The sequence below is a fragment of the Bos indicus x Bos taurus genome, chromosome 1, assembly GCF_003369695.1.
Source record: "Bos indicus x Bos taurus breed Angus x Brahman F1 hybrid chromosome 1, Bos_hybrid_MaternalHap_v2.0, whole genome shotgun sequence".
NCBI lineage: Eukaryota > Metazoa > Chordata > Mammalia > Artiodactyla > Bovidae > Bos > Bos indicus x Bos taurus.
This window is the reverse complement of record NC_040076.1, coordinates 92,356,010-92,378,378: the sequence shown is the minus strand read 5'-3', so window position 1 is coordinate 92,378,378 and position 22,369 is coordinate 92,356,010. Positions and strand designations below refer to the sequence as shown.

Below are 22,369 nucleotides of genomic sequence, written 5' to 3'. Positions count from 1 at the left end.
TAACAGGTGTGAAATCATAGCTCATGGAAATTTTTCTTTCCATTTCCCTGATAGTTATGTTGAGCATCTTTTCATGTGCCTTTGGCCACTTTTATGTCTTCTTTGGAAAAATGTCTATTCAAACAATTCTCTTAAGGGGAAATTATAAAATAATTTTTTATGAATATAGGTGTTCTCTTTCTTCCTGTATCGTCCATATCTATCTCTTTTTTCCCTCCTTTGAATTAAGAAAAGCTGCTTGAAATATGATCTGGTTTTTTTATGATTATTCCCAGTGTTACATAGTTACTAGCATCATATATTAAAAATTTTACTGGAGTATGATTTGACTACATTAAAATACAGTTGCCACCACCTCCTCATTTAATGATGAGTACATCAGATGGCATCCTAATGCTATCTTTGGTGTATCAAGGAATGTATAGACAGTTCTAAAATGATGATATTTTTATGGTACTTTGGGAAAAATGGATGAAATCGTTTGAAATAAGTGGATGATGATAAGAGAGGGTGTTCAGCCTTCTTGACCCTGTGAAGCTATCCCTCAGGAAGGGATAGCCATAGACAAGGTAGGAAGCTATGTGGATTGAAATAATGTCTTAACAGTTGTGTACATGTAATATCTTCAGATGAAAGTGAAAAAATCAATTTTATAGAGAGTTTGTCTTTATGACTAACCACAACTGAGTTTTTTTTTTTTTTTTTTCTAATAAGGTTTAGCACACATGGTAGATAATCAACAAATTTTGAGAAGCTGAAAGTTATATGGACAGGCCATTCAAATGACTGGATACATTTTTAACTTTTAACATATTGTTTGATACTTACATTTAAAAAAGAACAAAACCCTGAATGATAATAGTAGCTACCATCTTGAGGGCATGCAGTATGTATCAAGCCCTCATGAGCTCATTTAATCTTCATAACATCCTTGGAAAACAATCTGGGTTCTTATTCTCATTTTATGTCAGAAGATTTTGTTTCAGAAATTTTAAGCAAGTAATAGAAAAACTACCTGGGAGGTAGTAGAGCAAGAATTTAATGAGACCGATCTGATTCCAAGCTGAAATAAATACGTTTGTCCTGTTTGTAAGGAGGATTACTGACCTGTAACGTTTGTTGAATAAATGATATTTGGATCTCGTCTCTCACTTTCTACCACTTTTGGCTTGTATGTCTCTGCGTTCACCTCCATCTCTTATTTCATCATCCTCTGTCAGTAATGATATTTCTCAGACAGAATGTATGGTATACTCACTGTACCAGGAGACTAGCATTCCTGTGCAGACACTGAATCAAGGCCTTAACCTCATTAGCACTCGGAGCCTAGAACTCCTGCTTTCAAATACTAGCTCTGCTTCTTAGAAACCCTGTGATTTTGTACAAGCACAGTTTCTTCATCATTGTATAATAAGAGTAAAAATAGTATCTGCATGATTATATGCTTGAGTATTAAATGATTTAATAAATGTAAAACATGACATACTGCCTGACATACAGTAATTAATCAATATTTATTAACTATTAGTCACTTTTCATAACTTTTCTAAAGGAAATAATATTAGGGAGAAGTAAATTTTAATAAGTGACATTTTAAAATAGCTAACTTGTGTTTAGTGATGCATTTTGTAACACTGAAATTTTTCTAAGTCTTTTATTACTGAAATAACTGAGAAGCACATGACAATTGTTAGCATTTCTGTTCAGAATTTTGAATGTGCTGTGAAGTATTCCATGATGGAGGATGGAGTGAAAGGAAGTTGTCATGATGCTTCAGGATACTTGTACTTAATAAGTGTGTTCTATTCTACTTTCTTTTGTAGTTAAATATTGATTTCTAGGAAAGCAGTAGAAAATTGGGCACAACTGAGTGATAATAAAAGGACTTTTACTTTTATTTAAAAATGCAATTCAACTTTTAATTATCAAATTTGATGTGCAAACTCTTTGGTCACAGCTAACTCTGTTGTCAAGGAAATTCAATGACAGAAACTTAGGAAGAGATTTATGTGGTTGGCAGGTTCTAAAGAATCAGTCCTAATGTAGGGAGGAATTTGCATGGATATTGTAGAACAGTGGTTAGCAAAACATGTATCCTATTTCATTGAAATTACATTCAAGTATAAGTATTTTGGGTGTTCTGGGAATTTAGGGTATATCAACAGAAACATTCCACTTGGCCTCCATCCTTTTCATGCCTTCTATTTCGTTTTGAAAATGGGATGCATAACTTCTCAATGATGAACCTGACTGGGAATTGTCAAGTTATGTCCCCCAAGCCAACTCTAGTTCTCAACTCCAGCTGTTTTCAAAAAAAAGTTTTATTGGAACATATGCAACCATGCAAATGTGTTTACACACTATGACTTCACCTTGCAGCATAAAACTGAATAGGCACAACAGAGACCATATATTCAGCAAAGCTAAGAATATATTTATGATCTGGACCTTTACAGGAAAAAACATTTGCTAATCTCTAAAGCAGATAGATTTAAATACACCCACAAGAGCTTATTCCAACTTGATATTTCATACTTTCTCTTCAGAGAAGATTACCTCTCCTCACTAGGTTTTCTGAAGAGCATCAATAGTATGGGTTAAATATGACTACTGTTTCATGTGTTAGTCTTTTCCTTTCCTTTAGATTATAAACACTCATAGCATGTTTAGATTTATAGAAATAGCCTTATATAAATTACAAGTTATCACAAACATAGAAAATGTGACTATTAAAATATTGAATAGTACAACTGATTCATCTCTTGTATGATCACCTTATTTTGTGAAATGACAAATTTGTTGAAGTAATTGAAATTAAGCACATTGACTTATTGTTCATGAGACTTGAAAAAAGACAAGACTATGGGTATTAAAAAACTTTAAAACAAAAAGGCTATCATGAAATTATTAATTTCCATTAGTGTCATTAACGGAGAAGGCAATGGCACCCCACTCCAGTACTCTTGCCTGGAAAATCCCACGGGTGGAGGAGCCTGGAAGGCTGCAGTCCATGGGGTCTCGAAGAGTCGGACACGACTGAGCGACTTCACTTTCACTTTTCACTTTCATGCATTGGAGAAGGCAATGGCAACCCACTCCAGTGTTCTTGCCTGGAGAATCCCAGGGATGGCGGAGCCTGGTGGGCTGCTGTCTATGGGGTCGCACAGAGTCAGACATGACTGAAGCGACTTAGCAGCAGCAGCAGCATAGTGCATTTGCAGGTGAGGATAGTTTACCTGCTCTGGGGAGATGATGCTGATTATTTAAAAAGTCAGAGATAAAATAAGAAACCACTAAACAAAATGATTTATTTGATTTATTTGCTTTTTGGTAAACTTGATTCTGTTTTGTAACCTTTGAAACATGGATTTTATGGGTGACGGTATTAAAATTTACACTCCCTCTAGACTGTGTTGTTAATCATTATTGCTCTGCTGGGCTTTAGGATTACCTGCCTGCATTGCAATACAACTTCCTTAATATTTACAATTGAAATACCAATGGTTCTTAAGACATCTCATATATTTCTATGAATGAAATGGAAGTTACAAGAAATAGAGACTTGCCGTCAGAAATAAACTTCAAAATATTAAATTCTTCCTAAAAATCTGTAGAACTTTTTAAGACCAATGTTGATTTTTATACTTCTGAAATAAAATATCCAATCTTAATGGTTGTATATCTGATACCAGTGGTTGTATTTTAGTGCTTCAAAAGATAAATGAATTCATTATCTAAGGATAGTTATGGTATAAATAAAAACAGCAAACAATAGGTGCTTCATTTATAATTTAGTTCAGTGTGCCAGACATTTATTAAGTCTCTACTTTGTGAAAGTCCCTGCAGAGATGATGTCAGGTACTTATCTTTGGAGGAGGAGGATTGAAGACAGACACAAGCACCTATGATACTTTAAACCATGCAGATCTATTGCTATAACTTTAGAAGCTCCCATCTTTTGCAGAGAGCAAAAGATACCAGAAATGGATCTTAGAGCTCCCAGATGACATTCAGGAAAACATTCTACACTTTTGGGAATATTTCTTACTCTTATTATCTAGTAGCAGTTGTCAAGGAACTGTGTTAAGACCAGGGCTTGAGTGGTGGAAGCTATCCTGTATCTTTGACAAAGCAGTAAGTGATCTGGAGATACAAATTTGACCCTGAACTAAAGTCGTCCATGAGATTTTCAGCTCTGCCAAATTCTTAGCATTATTGAGACATTGGTCTTATTCATATCTTTGGTAGGAACTTCCCTGGTAGCTCAGTGGTAAATAATTGACCTGCCAATGCTGGGGACACAGATTCTATCTGTGATCTGAGAAGATCCCACATGCTGTGGAGCAACTAAGCTCATATTCCACAACCATTGAGCCTGAGCTCTAGAGCATGGGAGCTGCATACCTAAAGCCTATGTTCTGCAATGAGAGAAGCCACTGCAAGTAGAATCCTGAGCACCTTAACAAAGAATGGCTTCTGTTTGCCACAACTAGAGAAAGTCTGTGCAAAACAACAGAGACCTAGTGCAGCCAAGATTAAATAAAAATAAAAATAATAAAAAAATATTTTGGGTAGAAAAGGAAATTTGCATACAGAGCTTGCTTAAATTTGGGAGTTAGGAGGGACAAAGACTGTTTTGGAGGAGCTTGCCCACCAGAGCTTGCCCAAATTCATTTATTGAGTTCTGTTATGATTCAAAGAGTGAAAGGCAGCATTGATCTCAGGAGCTCATAGAATAGTGAGGGAGATAAAATGTACATTGAGGTTTTCCAAGCTACTGAGGGAAAATTGGCTTGCGTAACTGTTTTACACTCAAATCTCTATTGGGGAGGAGAATGTTCTCAGAGTTTCTTTTTTTCCAGCACTCTTTTTCTGCTCGTGGAACCCACTTTGTTTCAGCTTTTTACATTCACTTGGTCCTGCACCAAAATTATATCCCCTATTGGCTTTCACAATAAATCCATCATATTAAACTTGCCATGACAGTTTGTACATTACAGATTTGGTGGGTTGTGTAGGAAGAGATCACTTTATCATGGAGCCCCCCATCAGCTCTACTTCCTATTTTCCCCATCTGATCATCTCTGCTGGCTCCCAAAAGCTAAGACTCCTAATACATGATACTGTCTTCTTTATCTACCAAATACCACCTGCTGCCGCTGCTGCTGCTGCTGTCGCTGCTGTCGCTTCAGTCGTGTCTGACTCTGTGCGACCCCATAGATGGCTCCCCTGTCCCTGGGATTCTCCAGGCAAGAATACTGGAGTGGGCTGCCATTTCCTTCTCTACCTGCTAAGGGTAGTCTAATATTTTCCCCCTTCCCACAAAAGTTCTGGTGATTTTTTTTTATTGTCGCATAAATATTATAGAAATTGCAGATGGGATGGAGAGAGAGAAAACAACACAAAAGAACTTAGAGAGTTTGGAAGAAGTCAGGTTTTAAACTGGCAGACTGGAGCATGGTGATACAATACAGCCTGTGCCACTTTAAATCTCCATTGTAGATCTTGGAACAGATTCCTTTTAATCTCATTCCAGCTGTGTGGTTGATAGTAAAGTGTCTTTCCAAAGTATTCCCAGTATTCTCTGAAGTTAGGAAATAACTGCTCTAGTAAAAGGATAAAAATTATAAAATATGGACCTTTGATAGTAAGATCTGCTACTTGAAAGAAATGCAAGTTATGCATAGAATCTATTACAAGGAGAAGCACAATTATTAGGAAATGATGGGGTTATTGTGATTATTAAAAAACCTCATATTCTTTATTTTAAGCACCAGATCATTGGCAACAATTTAAAAAAGCAAATACCTGTATATATTTATATATATGATGTGAAAAAATATATTTAATATTTTACATTGTGTGTGTATAAAGATTAGCACAAATTAGTACTGCTGAAAAATATTTGAGTGACAGGATCCATATTAAATTTCTTATGTATATTACAATACAATATTTCTTAGTAAAAATAAGTGCTATAAAGCCACTTCAATAAAACTGACACTATTTAGTTTTTAAGAAAAATTGGTATTTTTCACTAGTTGGTTTAGTTCATAAAGGCTTTAAAAGTATAAACAAAGACATCTTTGAGCTAAACTTAAGCTTGGGATATAGATTTTTTTCTTATTTAATATTTTTTGTGATGCTGTGTAAAAATAAAAGTACTTTGATGCTATTTGAATTTATTTTACATGATAATTCAAGAAGTTGGACAAATTAATTCAGTAGCTGAATGACATTGTCGCAGAATCTGTTTCTACCCTTCTCTGCCATTCTCAAGATGTTACCTATGTCCTAATATTAACTTTCTTCATGTTTTCAAGATGAGTAAAGTGGTTCTAGGAATCATATCCATATACAACAGCAGGAAAAAAAAAATTTTGTTAGGAAGGTGGAAAACTTTGCTCAAAGCCCCAAAATACCTTTCCTCCCATCTTCTTGACTAGATATGGGTAACCTATATACCCTTAAATCAGTTCCTGGCAAAGGATATGGGTTCACTATGATTGGCTGAGTCTAATCAGAGTTGTCTTGAACCTGGGCATAATCAACCTCCTCAGAGCTGTTTGGGAAAAAAATATAGACACCTAAGATGAATCAGGGCAGGCAGAGAAAGCAGTGGGTAGGAAGCCAGTAGCGTCTGTGGGAGAAACAGCATCAGCATTTAGGCTGGTGCTTCTAAACCCTAGCTGCACATTAGAATTACCGGGAAAGCCTTTAAAAAAATATGTTGATTTACTTGTGTTGGGTTGCACATAGATATTAACATTTTACAAAAATGTTCCTGGTAATTTTAAGTTTGAGAACCACTGCACTAGGTAATTGAGGGTAGAATAAAGAAACAAAAACCTTCATGAGTTTGCATACGTTAGCTGCTCGAGCAGTTTTCCATCTCTACTAAGCAGTACCTGAAGTTACCAGCGACCATCAGAGTAAGGTTACCAACACAAATCTTAGACCACAGTTAATCTGCCAACCTGAGATGATGATGATGTTCACTGAGATGATGTTCACTGCTGTGGTCAGTGAACATTTTCTGAGAATGCATGATGTTTGGGTACTTAAATACCCAGACAGCCTTCACAGCCAAGCAGAGATGGTGTTTTATGTAAAGGTAGGAACATTAGTTCCATTTTTGTGATGAGAGAGCTGAGTTTCACAGAGGGAAGAGATAGAACTAAAGGTTTTATCTTCGAATTCTTACAGCCATGGTTCCCTCCTTCCACTTATTTATTGTTGCTACTTTTGTTGTTATATTTGAGAAAGATGTTATTTGTTCTGGTCAAAGTAAAACCTTGTAATTATAATAACTATTGTTTATTAACAACATATTATGAGCCAAGAACTTGTGCTAGGTGCTTTATTCCTGCCCCAACATTTATTTAATCATTACAGAAATCACATGCAGTAAATAGTACCAACTCTATTTCATAGAAAAGCAAATTGGAACCCAGAAAGTTTGTTATGTCTCTGAGGTTTCTTATTTAGTTCATTTCTCTGTGATCTAGAATTTGAACCCATAATGCAGTGAAATGCCAAAATGTGTTTTGCTATGCACAAAGATTTGATTTTGTGCAGCTTATCAGTTCAGTAAATATCTATTGGTTGACTAATAGGTGATAGATACTGGGCTACCCTGTGTTAGATTGTATTTTCCTTGCACAGTATAATTTACATTTTTTAAAGAAATGGGTTGAGGACAGTTACTTTGCACCAAACAGTTAATATATGATCAAAGGAAAATTGAATGAATACATGAAGTGGAATCTTTAGACTGCTTAATTTGGAGTTGCTCAAATTTTTAAGACTAGTGAAACTACCTTGGCAATAATTTCCTTTTCCAGAGGAACTTGTTAAAACATAGAAAGTAAAGTCTTTAAAATATATCTTATATTGTACTCTGTGATATTTTCAAACAAATATTGAGTTACTGGAAAGTGTGTCTTGAGTTGTTCAATCACACACCATATTACTGTTTTTGATAAAAGAGTACTTTTTTAATAAAAGACATAATTGGTCTGTATGGCTGACATTTATTTAGATACTTGCTTTAGAATGTTTTCTTCTAATTGAAAGACAAGAGGAAAATCAACTGAACAATAGCTAATAAGGACTGACTGGTTTAGTTTTCACAGAGATAACATTTTCCAAATTACTGAGTTATGATATTGAAAATGAAGGGCAGGTTCCTTGTTGGGAAAAGTGTTAGAATAGCCCTAAAGCAGAATCTCATTAAAGCAACTGTCAGGATTCCTGTATTTTACCATCACCTCCCCTCTTCTGTAAGAAGCAACTGTCGTTTTGAGGGAGTGTACTGCCAAAGAGGCATTTACAAATAAATGAAAAATGTCACAATTGATTTCACTCCTTCCAGAATACTGTGTGTCAGCTTTGTCATAAACTGTCTTTGTTACTCTCTGTTTTAGATCTCCCAGCTGGACATTGGAAATAGCTTTTGATGGTTTAGGGCCTCTTTCACTTGACCTCAGGTAAGCCCTCTATTGGTGACATTTTATAAATATTTGTAAAATGGTTTGAGGAGTTGAGAGTATAAAAACCTTTTTTTTATCTCTTTTTCTCTGTAATGGCTGTTTTTGTCAAAAAGCATTTCGATGTCAATATTGTTTGCTTGCATTTTTGGATGTTAGAGAGAATTATTCTATGCCCTATGGAGTATCGTAAAATTATGCGACAATAATTCACATTCTCTTTCCTAATGCAATAATTTGTTATTATCATGCTTAGTGTAAGAATAATGCCAATAACAATTACTTGGAAAAAAGACATGTGATTATGCTTTTCCTATATCTTGAAATAGATAGATGTCCAAATTTTTATCCTTCTTTCTTTATAATATTATCTTGGATACATGTCTTTCAAATGACTTATATATAACATTGTTGATACACATTCTTTATCGCCATCACCATAAACTGGTCCATTGGTATTACTACTGTCATGCTGACATTAGTGAGGACTTACTCAGAGCCATGCTGTACACTGTGTATAGCTGAACACTATGCTGTACAATTATATGTTTAGCTTATATAAATGTATCACACTGATTTTTGAATCCTAAGTTAATATGGATTTGAAAAAAGAGAAACTAATTAGAAATTGCTAGCAGTTGTTATTTTCATTGTGTATATTAAAGAAAAGTAAATATATAATTATACTTGAAGAGATTTTAATCAGTATATTTAGTTATACATCATGGATCATTTGGGATTATTTAGCTTTCTACCTCTGGAGGAGGAAATAGCAACTTATTCCAGTAGTCTTGCCTGGAAAATGCCCATGAACAAGGAGCCTGGTGAGCTACAGTCCATGGGGTTGCAAAGAGTCAGACATGACTGAGCACATATACATGCACGCTTGTAGCTTTCTACTTGAAAGATAATGGAATGAATCATTTAGCAATATTCTGTTTCTCTTGTAAAACAGAAGTTGAAGCAATTCACTCATTCATGCAACAGATATTTATTGAGCACCTACTAAGCGTAAGCTACTTACACTGAGGACATAATGGTGAAGAATAAGTATCTTTTTCTCAGGGACTTACAGATCAGTGGCAATCAGTCAAGAAAATAGACAGGTACAGCATTATGTGATGTTTTGAAAACAGTACAGGTAAGCATGGGATACAAAGTGAGGAATAAAGTGGACCTCTAAGTCGGGCTAGAGATAAATTCTTAAGGACAAATGTGGAAGATACTAAATTTTGGTTACAAAATAGTTATGGTATCTGACTTATAGTGTTTAAGATAGGGAGGTATGTCTAAATAATTCAGGAAGGGGTACCTCAAGAATGTCCTTCTGAACCACATCAAGGAATGCAGACATAATTCTGAACGGTAGCCATTAAATTGGAAAGACTTCATCTGATACTGAACATTTTCTTCAAATCAGGCTGACCAGATTCTAAGGCCAGCTTCCTATATCTAACAACCAGGAAGGCGAGCCATTCTTCTTCCTGTATACCTACATAAACAGAATATACTTCCTAGAATATAAAGTCTTTGTGAGCAAGGACTTTGTTTTCCCAGGATCTATTGCAGTACTTTGCACAGAGCAGGCTCTCAGTGCTTACAGTGTGTGATGACAGGATCAAATGTAAAACTCTGGGGAATGGGTAGGTTGACCCAACAGAGGGTCCCCACAAAGACTGTCTACTTAAAACCCATATACTCCTTTTTCTTTGATCAGTTGTCTCAAATGGCATAACTGATCTCTGCATTTCCTCTTGATTTTTAGATTTATAGTAAGGGGACTCCATCAAAAGCAATATGACTTATAATTAAAAAAAATAATGTATCAACTTATAAATAAAAATTATATGTTTTCATAAATTCTCTTTGAAAACATGAAAAAGTTTTGGAGAAAACTAAGATTAAGTGAAAAAAATGATTTTTAACAAAAAAAAGAAATCAATATATCCAAGTTTTATTTAACTCCAGAAAATTATATAGTCAAAATACATTATAAAACTTTCTTTTATAATGAGAAAGAGATGAAATGGTAACTATCATTAAATTAATCATAAATTAATGGGTTCAGTTATAATAGTAAATTCTGTATTTCTTACCATTGTAAAGTCCTGAATTCTAGAGACTTTGCTTTGACCAGCTTTTCTGGGGTTATTCCTTTAAAATATGCTGTCCTATTGTCCACTCTAGTATTCTTGCCTGGAGAATTCCATGGGCAAAGAAGCATCGTGGCCTACAGTCTATGGGGTTGCAAAAGTCAGATATGACTGAGCAACTAACACTACTACACTGGTCATCTTGCTGCCAGATTGTCCTTGAAATCATTTGTGAATTTTTTTGGTATAGCCACAAAAAAAAATTCTGGAAGGACTGAGACACTCACTCAAGGCTGCACAGAGTAGGATATCAGCTCTCATTTTTTTTTAGTGGCCTAAAGATAGACATAAACTGGAAGTTTCAATAAACTCAGTAATTTTAGTAAGACATTTAAAATTTTTTTCAAATGAAAATAAATTTTAAACATGTAAAATCTAACTGTATAACATATTTAAGAAATAAAATATGAACGAGAATGCCAGTTTGCACATGGAATCTGTCCACCATCCATAGGGTAATGTTAACATTTTGCAAAGTGAAGATGAGGTAGTTATCAAAGAAATGCTGGCTAATGTTTTGGAAAAATGGACATTTCTCTGGCTTGCTATTACTCAGAATACAGGTTAAGAATAGCCAAATTAAAGAAAGTCTAATGAAAGTAGAAAAGAGGTATAAAAGAGAGCAGTAGAACTGGAGAATATTGAGAAAGATCAGGAAATAACACCCCCAAAATAGTCTTGTTTGACATAAAAATGACTTTTTTGTTCTTAGTCTTTATTTTTATATTTTTTATAATTTTTATTGAAGTATATTTGATTTACGATTCTGTTATAGTAGTTTCAGATGTACTCCAAAGTGAATCATATATCCACTTTTTTTTTTTAAGATTCTTTCCCCTATAGGCCACTATAGAATATTAAGTTCCCTGTGCTATACAGCAGGTTCTATTAGTTTTCTATTTTCATACAGTAGTGTGTATATGTCAGTACTTTGGAATTGGGCATCAAAATGATTTTGAGTTGACTGCATTTATGTTCTGAGATTCCTTATTTGCCTAAAAGCAGAGTCTCTTCAAAGATCTCAAAAGTCACTAAATCTTCTGCAGAGCAACTGTAATCTTCTCACCACACCCAAACAAATTTTGTTACACAACTGGCATATCCCCATAGATTTGTCTAAGATCTTTTTTTTTTTTTAAATCATTTCAGTGTGTCATTTGTTTTTCTGTAATTGCCTTTCCTCCCCATTCACTTCCCCTAGTGAATTAGATATAAAGTGAAGTGAAGTGAAGTGAAAGTCACTCAGTTGTGTCCGACTCTGTGACCCCATGGACTGTATAGTCCATGGAATTCTCCAGGCCAGAATACTGGACTGGGTAGCCTTTCCCTTCTCCAGGGGATCTTCCCAACCCAGGGATTGAAACCAGGTCTCCCACATTGCAGGAGAATTCTTTACCAGCTGAGCCACAAGGGAAGCCCTTCAGACCCCGAATTCCAACCATTCCTTTGAGGTATTCATTGCTGAGTGCTCCCTTGTATATGCCCTATGTACATGAAAATGAATTTGTTTTTCTCTCATTCATCTGTCTTTCCTCAGCCGAATTTACAGGACCAAGCCAATTAACCTAAGATGGGGAGAGGAAAAAAATTTGTTCCCTCCCTACTAATTGACTACTTAGGGTTCCATAACACACAGTCACACTGAGTGCTAAGGACTTCACTTTGGAACAGTCACTGTAGGAACTTGCTTCCCATATTAAGGTCACTTGATAGAAGGGGACAACGGAGGATGAGATGGCTGGATGGCATCACTGACTCAATGGACGTGAGTCTGAGTGAACTCCGGGAGTTGGTGATGGACAGGGAGGCCTGGTGTGCTGCGATTCATGGGGTCACAAAAAGTCGGACACGACTGAGCGACTGAACTGAACTGAACTGAACTGATCTAAACTGACTCTTAGTATCTGATCTCAGTTTAGCAGCCCCGCCTCTAGGCTAAAGCTTGTCCAGGTGAAATGATACTAATGAAGAGATCAAAGCTGAACCACAGAGAGATTCTAATTGTCCTTATAATCCTGCTAAAGGGTTTTAGCAAAAATACGACCTGCTGTCTTTAACAGCAAGTATGATTTCTAATTATAAAATGAAAACTTGATTACTTCCTTTAAAGTAAGAAAGTACCCAATCCTAAATCCTTCAAGAGCATCTTTTAACAGCAAATTTCTAATAGATAACACAAAAATGATTGTTTTCTTTACCGTGACAAGAGCTCAAACATATCAGAAGCACCACTAACTCCTTTATATATTTAGAGTAGGAAAGTGAATCAACAGTTCATAAAATAGGCTTTCTTCTAGTAAGAGAAAGAAATTTTTTAAAAAAGAAAGAGAGGCAGACGATGCGGCCAGGCCAGCCAGTGGGATGTGTAAACAACTGCGAGCTGGACAATTGGTGGAGGGTTGGCCCTGGCCAGGCCAGGTGGTGGGAACAGTGTGAGGCGCTGGCTGCCTTGTTTCAGGGTCATTTCTTGTGCTTATTCCGTCTGTTGGTTTCCTTCTTTTTCGTCCACCTTCTGACTTGGACAGCACCTGTTCTGTACCATTACCTTGGCAGGCAGCTTTCATGTACATTTTAACAAATTCTCTGTGCCAAATTCTCTCCTTAAGTTACCAAAAGCAATTGTTAAAATAACTTGTGGAGCAAGTGAGACAAAAAAAAGTTTTCTATGAAGACTTGGTAGTCAGGTATACTACTGGCAGGAAGACTGCTTGTGAAATTTACACACAACATGTGAAGCTGGCTTGTTGTTGAGAGAAATGTTAATTGTTTTTAATTGTCTGAAAAAAGGGGTATAAATCTCCTCCATTCTGTTGCTATTTATTGGCTGTCTATTCATGCTAACATGCCCAGTTTGGTTTCTCTTTTTCTTTAATATAACTCTGCAAATATCCAGGAACTGAGACAAAAACAGTTCTTTTTACATTAGGACATTGCCTTTTCTCAGCAATACAGTGTGGCTTATGCTAACCTGTTGCCTGGAGACTAGGGACTTTCCATGTGGGTTTTCTTAATGATAGTTATTTTGAAAATTTTCTGTAGAAAATTTGATAGAATTTTTTTCTTTGTAGCTGCACTCATTTATGTACCTTTTGCCTTATGGAGATGGAAGGGGACAATCAAAACATCCATTAAAATTGGAATAATATGGTTTTAGGTGCGACACATAGTCCTACTAGAAGTAAGATTTTGCACACAGGAGAACCAAAGCTTTTCTCACATTTTTTTTTTATCTTACCATATCTCTTTTCTTTAATCCTATATTTACTCGATGTTTAGTCCTAAAATATTAACACTCAGATAACATGAATTTCAAAGTAAATTTTTCAGAGGTCTATTATGCCACACTCCACTTTCCATTAAATTTTAAAGCCATTTAGTTTTAATTGGGAATGAAGTAAGATATTATGAAGAGAATTTAGTGATGAATTCTGGTAACAGATTATTTTTGATCACCATATACCTGAATCAATATTTTATAAAATTTTAAAATTCTGACTTATTTTCTTCTAAATTAGAAAATTGAAATATGTGACAAAACAACTAAAGCACAGATTCAGCTCAGAAGGATGAAAGGTGATGGTTAAATAACATAAAGGCTTAGTCAAGGTATCTCACAGCTGTAAAATTACAATACGTAATGGTGGGTTAATGGTGGGTTAATCAATCAACCATTCAACATATCTAGAGTGTGAAGGATGTGTACAAAAATGCACTGAGTGCTATAAAATACACATTTTTAAACAATCCAAAAATGTTACTGGGCTTCACTTATGATTTTAATTATTCTAGAATATAGAGGAGTTTGGTGTGTTTCCTGCTATGGAAGTTTTTAATTATAGGAAAACAGAATAGGCAGCAAAAATATAATACAGAAATAGAGAATAGAAACATAAATAGATGTTAATTATGAGGTGAAGATGATGTGAGAGTCATTAGAAAAGGGTTAAATCTGTGCACTGTGGAATTTTGAGAGGTGTTTTAGAGGCACACTATGGTTTGAGCTGGATTGTAACAGATGAAAACTGGGTAACGAATTTGTAGAGAAATAGAAATTTTTGTTTGGGGGAGTGGGGTGACCAAGTAGTGTAAACAAGGGCAGTCCGTGGTTTTGCAGTTAACATGAGGGAGAATGGCAGTGCAGGAAGGAGGCATGAGCGACTGGCACAGAGTATATGTCCTGGGAATTTACTATATGTGAGGAGAAGTCAAGGAAGGGCCTTCAAGGCCAGGCAGTGTGCTTACAGTGGATTGCTGTAGGTTCTTGGGCTGGAAGTCCTGTTATGAAGATAGGATCTTCTGTAGAATGAGCCTGAGTGGGGACTAGAGGCAGGATGTCTGGCTGGGAGGGAGTTGTGGACATTTATGTGCAAGAGAAGTAGGCTGCATTAGGGTATTGATGGGGAAGTGAATGAAGAAATACAGTGGAAGTAATTAAGCCATATTTTACTGATTTATTTACAAATATAGCACAACAATTAACACATTCCAGAGACAGTAATTAACAATCAGGTTAAATTACTTTGATTACCTCTACATTTAATGAAAAACATTTTAATAAAGCTTCTTTCTACAATATTTTATAGCCACTCTACATAGTTACTCATTTCCTGATCCTCTTGTTATTTCCTTCTTTGACATCTCTCACCATTTTTCTCTGTCCTCTTCCACTTTCTCTTCTAAAGAAACAAAAATTTAGGTGCATTCTATTAGGTTAACTAAATAAATTAATCACCATTTTATAAAAGTATTATCTTAATATAGTTTAAACAGCATATGAGCTTAAAATGTAAAAGTAGCATTTTTATTAAAAATAGCATTTAATATTTCTTTCCAGGCTGCTCTGGAGACAATGATTTTCAGCTGTTCTTTTTCTTTTTTTTCTTTTTCTGAGGTTTAAGTAATTTCTTGATTATAAACAGTTGATACTATCTGTTGACTTCTTGTTTTGTTCATTGAGAATTAATTTTTCTAAGATTTCACACCCAGTCATACAAAATGTCATCCCTTTTTAAAAAATTACAAAGTTATATCACAATTGTTAATTAAATTGTCTTTACATTAGTAATAATAAATGAATATCATTTACTTCTAAACCAAGACATATGATATTTTTCTTTCACATTTATTTCTAAACATTAACCTCTTTGCTTTTTTGTTTGCTTAATTTGTATATATCTGTTGCTATTCATTCCCGAGTGTTCTATAGAAGATCTATTAAATGGCTATTAATAACATTTTACAATAATTTTTTTGTTCTTCTCAGAAAAGTTTGGCCTTGAATGGCTTCATTTTTAAAGACAAATAGAGACTAGATTAAAGCGTTTAATCCTCACCTTAGGATGCGAGAAAAACCAAAGAATCTAAAAGAAACTAGGGAGTGTTCTTTTGAAATAGTAATGAAATAAACTCCTCTTAAACTTGATGCAAGAGAGAGAAAAGTTAATAATAAAGAAGGGGAAAGATTCACATGAAACTTATAAAATGCTCTATTGGCTACATTGAAGTTTTTCTGATTTTGGCCTGGAGATATTCCTGTTGATGAATTGTGGCCATTGTTTCTATGCCTGGTACAACTGTCATTCTGGGATATTTCCTGCTTTTTTGTATTAGGATGTGGTCAGTCATTTCAGTTACTAGGTTGTGGCTGACTCTTTGCGACTTCATGGACTGCAGCACGCCAGGCTTCCCTGTCCAGCACCAACTCCCAGAGCTTGCTCAAACTCATGTCCATTGAGTCAGTGATACCATCCAACCATCTCACCTCTGTCGTCCCCTTCTCTTCCCACCTTCAATCTTTGCCAGTATCAGGGGCTTTTCCAATGAGTCATTTCTTCGCATCAGGTGGCCAAAGTATTAGAGCTTCAGCATCAGTCCTTCCAATGAATATTCAGGACTGATTTCTTTAGGATTGACTGTTTTGATCTCCTTGCAGTCCAAGGGACTCTCAAGAGTCTTCTCCAACACCACAATTCAAAAGCATCAATTCTTTGGTGCTCAGATTTTTTATAGTCTAACTCTCACATCCATACATGACTACTGGAAAAACCATAGCTTTGCCTTTGTTGGCAAAGTAATGTCTCTGCTTTCGAATATGCTGTCCAGGTTGGTCTGGGCTTTTATTCCAAGGAGTAAGCATCCTTTAATTTCATGGCTGTAGTCATCAACTGCAGTGATTTTGGAGCCCAAGAAAATAAAGACTGTCACTGTTTCCATTGTTTCCCATATATTTGCCATTAAGTGTTGGGACTGGATGCAATGATCTTAGTTTTTTGAATTTTGAGTTTTAAATCCACTTTTTCACCCTCTTTGACTTTCATCAAGAGGCTCTTTAGTTCTGCAAATTCTGCCATAAGGGTGGTGTCATCTGAGTATCTGAGGTTACTGATATTTCTCCCAGAAAACTTGATTCCACCTTGTGCTTCATCCAGCCTGGCATTTCACATGATGTACTCTGCATATAAGTTTAATAAGCACAGTGACAATATACAGCCTTGACATACTTCTTTCCCAATTTGGAACCAGTCCATGGTTCCATGTCCAGTTCTAACTGTTGCATCTTGACCTGCGTACAGATTTCTCAGGAGGCAGATCCAGTGGTCTGGTATTCCCATCTCTTTCAGAATTTTCCAGTTTGTTGTGATCCACACAGTCAAAGGCTTTGGCATAGTCAACAAAGCAGATGTAGATGTTTTTCTGGAACTCTCTTGCTTTTTCCATGATCCAGCGGATGTTGGCAATTTGACCTCAGGTTCCTCTGCTTTTCTAAAACCAACTTGAACATCTGGAAGTTCATGGTTCACGTACTGTTGAAGCCTGGCTTAAAGAATTTTGAGCATTACTTTACTAGTGTGTGAGATGAGTGCAATTGTGCGGTAGTTTGAACATTCTTTGGCATTGCCTTTCTTTGGGATTGGAATGAAAACTGACCTTTTCCAGTCCTGTGGCCATTGCTGAGTTTTCTAAATTTGCTGGCATATTGAGTGCAGCACTTTTACAGCATCATCTTTCAGGATTTGAAAGAGCTCACCTGGAATTCCATCACCTCAACTAGCTTTGTTCGTAGTGATGTTTTCTAAGGCCCACTTGACTTCGCATTCCAGGATGTCTGGCTCTAGGTGAGTGATCACACACTATTGTGATCATCTGGGTTGTAGAGATCTTTTTTGTATAGTTCTTCTGTGTATTCTTGCCACCACTTCTTGATAACTTCTGCTTCTGTTAGGTCCATACTGTTTCTGTCCTTTATTGTGCCCATCTTTGCATGAAATGTTCCCTTGGTATCTCTGACTTTCTTGAGATCTCTAGTCTTTTCCATTCTATTGTTTTCCTCTATTTCTTTGCACTGATCACCTAGGAAGGCAATGGTCAATTAGGATGTGGTACCTGCATCTAATTTCTGCCTCCAGTGATTTTCTAATAAATGGTGCCTGGGAAAGTCTTTTGTCTCCTCATAAGCTAGACATGTCTTACTCTATCCTTCTGCTTGACTGATGGTTTGGATGATCATAAGCTGCTTCCTCAGTGTTCTGAAATCTCTACTTTCCAGTAGTCTTTCTGAAGTCAGAGGCCTACTACTCTAATAGTAGGTGCTTTTTTTCTTCAGAAGTTTTTGATCTCTTTATTGGACATCTGTTTGCCTTTTCAAGGGCTTCCCAGGTGGCTGTAGTGGTAAAGAACCTCCCTGTAAATGCAGGAGACATAAAAGATGTGGGTTTGACCCCTGTGTCAGGAAGATCCCTGGAAGTGGAAATGGCAACCCACTCCAGTATTCTTGTGTGGAGAATCCCATGGACAGAGGAGCCTTAGTGAGCTGTAGTCCATAGGGCCCAAAGAGTTGGACATGACTGAAGCAACTATGCATGCATGATATGCCTTTTTAATCTGAATTTTCAGTTTGGCATTTTTCTAATTGTAATACCACTGTGATTTTCTTTCCTCTTTGTTTTGGTGATATCTATTGAAAAACAATGCTGGCTATTCTGGATTAGTTCTCTGACTTTTTTTCTTCTGTTACTTTCCATTTCTTTTCGTCTCTGGTGATTTCTTTGATTTTGTCTTTTTTATTATTTTCTTAATTTTTAGGGACTGTATTCTGTGACTGTTCCTATTTTATGGTATTCTGTTCCTATTTTATGCTGCACTATAGTAATTTTATTTTGTTGAAATATTTCTCACTCTGCACAGTCTGTTTCCTCCTGGTTCTTTTTTTTTTTTTTTTTTTTGCTGTCTGTTTTTATGTTGGAAGCATTCTCCCTATACATCTATTTTAAGAATAAACAGTAAAAGCTGATAAGTATATGCTTAGATGAGGTTTGGTAAGCTTCACTATAGAATGGTGATGAGCAAGACTTTTCATTGTCAGTAACTGATGATTTTATATGTGTGTGTGTGTGTGTGTGGTGGTTTAGTCATTAAGTCATGTCCAACTCTTGTGATCCCATGGACTCTGCAAGGTTCTTCTGTCCATGGGCTATACCAGGCAAGAATGCTGGAGTGGGTTGCCATTTCCTTATCATATATATATATATATATATAGTACATTTTATAACAACCCAGAAAAGTAGATATTTTTCCCGTTTTAGTGTTGAAAAAATAGAATCAAATGGGACTAAGTAGTTTTCCGAGGTTACATATCTCATTAGGTTTATGTGAATCAAAATCTTGCATTCTAAGACATCATTGTCTAATTTTTTCCCTCTGTAGCTACAGTTCTGTGTCAAGTGGCATTATGGTAGCATTTTGTGAAGAAAAATCACAGCTATGTTAAGTAAAGACAGCTTAACAGAAGTGTAAATGCATTTGAAATGTCCTCTTGTAGGCTTTCAGTTTATAGCATTTAAACTGAATGTTGGACTAGTAAATTACAGAGCAATTTAAATGCTTCATCAGTTTGTACTTTGCTAATGTTACCATATTCTTGAAACATAAAGCCAGAAGTTGAAAGAGAACCACCTTCATAAACTGTAAAATTTAATAAAAATATGTATAACCTTTTGAGAAAATAATTTGGTAATGTAATATATATCAATAATCTTTAAAAGTTTGGTAATATGTATCAATAGCCTTTAATATGTATCAATTTGGTGATATATATCAATATCTTTAAAAGCCTAAAAAATCCTCTGACCTACACAACTGATTTTAGAAATCTCTCCCACAGAAGGAAAACAGAGGTGTAGATAAAACTACAAATAAATATTCAAAATTATGATTCATCATTAAATATGCAAACTTAAAGTTAGAAACAACCAAAATTCCTACAATGGCAGACTTTGAAAAAATTAGGATACAACCATATGATGGAGTTATTATGTACCTGTTAAACATGGTATTTTTAAAGGGCATTTAAAATAAGAAATATCTGGTGTGTTAAGCAAAAAAGTCGAATGCCAAACTGTACTCACAGTGCAGTGCAAAGTAGGTTAAAATTCATGTACATTTGCATAGAAAAAAGACTGAAAGAAAGTATGCCAAACTGCAAGCCGTATTTGCCTCTAGCGTCTGGGATTATAGACAATTTATATTTTCTCATTGATACTATTCTGTATTTTCCAAATTTCGTAAATAATTACATATTATTTTAATAATAAAAAAAGTATGTGTCTTTAAAAATACTTGAAGACTCTTTGCTGTGGAGAATAAGTGAGTCTAAGAGTTCTTTGGTTCTTTCCTGCCTTCATATAACTATCTGTGGACAGTACTAATGGGACAGAATTGGGCTCTTTTCTGCACTGTATTGTTATTAAGGACTTCCTAAAAGGTGCTTTTTCCTGTCATATTATCACCCCATTTCTTCTATTTCCTAACACTATTCTCTCATATCTTATACCTTAAACACTCATCATTGGAGTCTCATAAGTATGATTTATTTGTCACTAATGTACATTTTAAATTGATTGTGCATTTTTATTTACAGATCATCTCTAAATATTATTCATATACCAATTGGAACTAGTTTCTGAAATATTTTGTAAAAATCTATTAATGATTTCCTAGTGACAAAAATTATATATGAAAAAAGTTAAAGATGTGTAACTGGATTTTATGACTAAATCATAATGGGAAAAACCATCCTGATTACCTGTAATTAATACTGGCCTAGCTTTTAGGCAGTTTTCTAGGTAAACAGTCATTTCATGTAATTTATTTACTAATTGCAGTGATTTTAAACACCTGGGCTCCCTTTGCACTATAAAAATCTTTAGGAAGTAAGAATTAAGGAAGGTATAATGTTGAAGAGGAGTGAAATGGGTGGCATCAAGGTATTCTAGTTGTCCCTTGGTTTCCTTGGGATCTAGGCACCCTCATGAACACCAAATCCACAGATGCTCAAGTCCTTTATAGAAAATGGCATAATACCTCACTTTCCCTGTCCACGGGCATCCCACAGATACAGGGGCTGACTGTGCTGACACTTTGATGAATTTCAGCTATACTGAATTCTAGAATGGAAATTATGTAAACAGCATTACCAGTTTTGTAGATAATTTTAATGAATATTTTAAAATAGATGTTTTTTAAAATTTCAAAGCACAGATAATTTGGCCACATTAAATAATTAATTCTCGTAAGGGTGGGTGATAGATACTATGTTCCTGAATATTCAAGAGAAATTGCAACCCATATTTTATTTTTTTTATGATCACTATGCAAACGTTCATTAAGCAACCAAGAGCTAAAGCCTTGCTCACTCTACTAAAAAATGGAATTGTAAAGTATATTGGCTAGTATTCGCTGGTATGAACAGAAGGAAGTTTGGAAGGTTGCTGCTATTATGCAGCAAAGTAAAAATAGTGCTTAAGGTCAGAGGCAAGGAGCATCTTCAGCACGGCTTCATTTATGAAATACGGCAAATTAAATGACACAGATTTGTCTAATTTTGTCACTTCCCCTAACAGATTAAAGAATCTTACATTTGGTCTAACTGAATTAATAATTATCATGTTTGTTAGTTTACAGTGTTGAAAGGATGCTTTTAATTTCACTATTTTCGGTTTGACTTAGATAACTTTGCCAGTTCCTACACTGAAATGAGGCTGACAGAGTAAGTGGCTTCACTACCTGGGGGAATGCTTTTCTTAATTACAGCTTCCCATCTGCCTCAGAATTGTCACACACTTTGGTTCCTCCTGTCCCCAAATCCTAGATGTGACTCTGTTTTCCCCTTTTGTAATCATTTTAAGTTCTGATTCTGCCCCCAGGTTTAGTTTGTCTACATTTCAAAAAGAAAAAAAAAAGTTTTCTAATGGTCTCATCCTGCAACACAGAGGATTAACTCTTCCTGCAACACAGAGGATTAAATGACAGCCTCTGACTTGTTCTCTATTGGCTAAAATACCTTTTCCGTTTGTTAAGAAGACAATTTTTCTTTTTTTTCTGCATATCTGAAAAGAAAGGATAATATAAACAAAATTTAGTTTATGTAAAGAAGACAATGAAGCATTGAAAGTCTTTATCTTTTGAACCATTGATCTCTGTTATTCAGGATAAAGGCAGAGATTCAAGTAAGTCTTTAATTGTGAGGTTTAGGAAGTATTTACAGTATGCTTAGTTACCATGTGTCCAATGAATATTTTGTTTAAAAAGGAAATTTTACTGGGTTGTTCCTCTTTATGGGGCAGACATTCACTTTTTCCCTTAAGTAAGCAAAGAATCCAATACATACTTTACAGCAGTTTAAAAAAATCATGAAATGTATATGATAAAATGAATATTGTTTAGTTCTCT

The 22,369-nt window shown here is 35.3% G+C and overlaps 1 protein-coding gene across 2 annotated transcripts in view; it reads left to right on the top strand.

Annotated features, from left to right (window-relative positions):
- The window catches only part of NAALADL2 (N-acetylated alpha-linked acidic dipeptidase like 2), a 1,546,902-nt gene that overhangs the window by 83,141 nt on the left and 1,441,392 nt on the right, over positions 1-22,369 (top strand). For both annotated transcript variants that reach the window (XM_027540660.1, XM_027540668.1), the window contains one exon: positions 8,427-8,489. The gene's annotated coding sequence lies outside the window, so the exon portion shown is untranslated. The remainder of the gene's footprint in view (positions 1-8,426; positions 8,490-22,369) is intronic.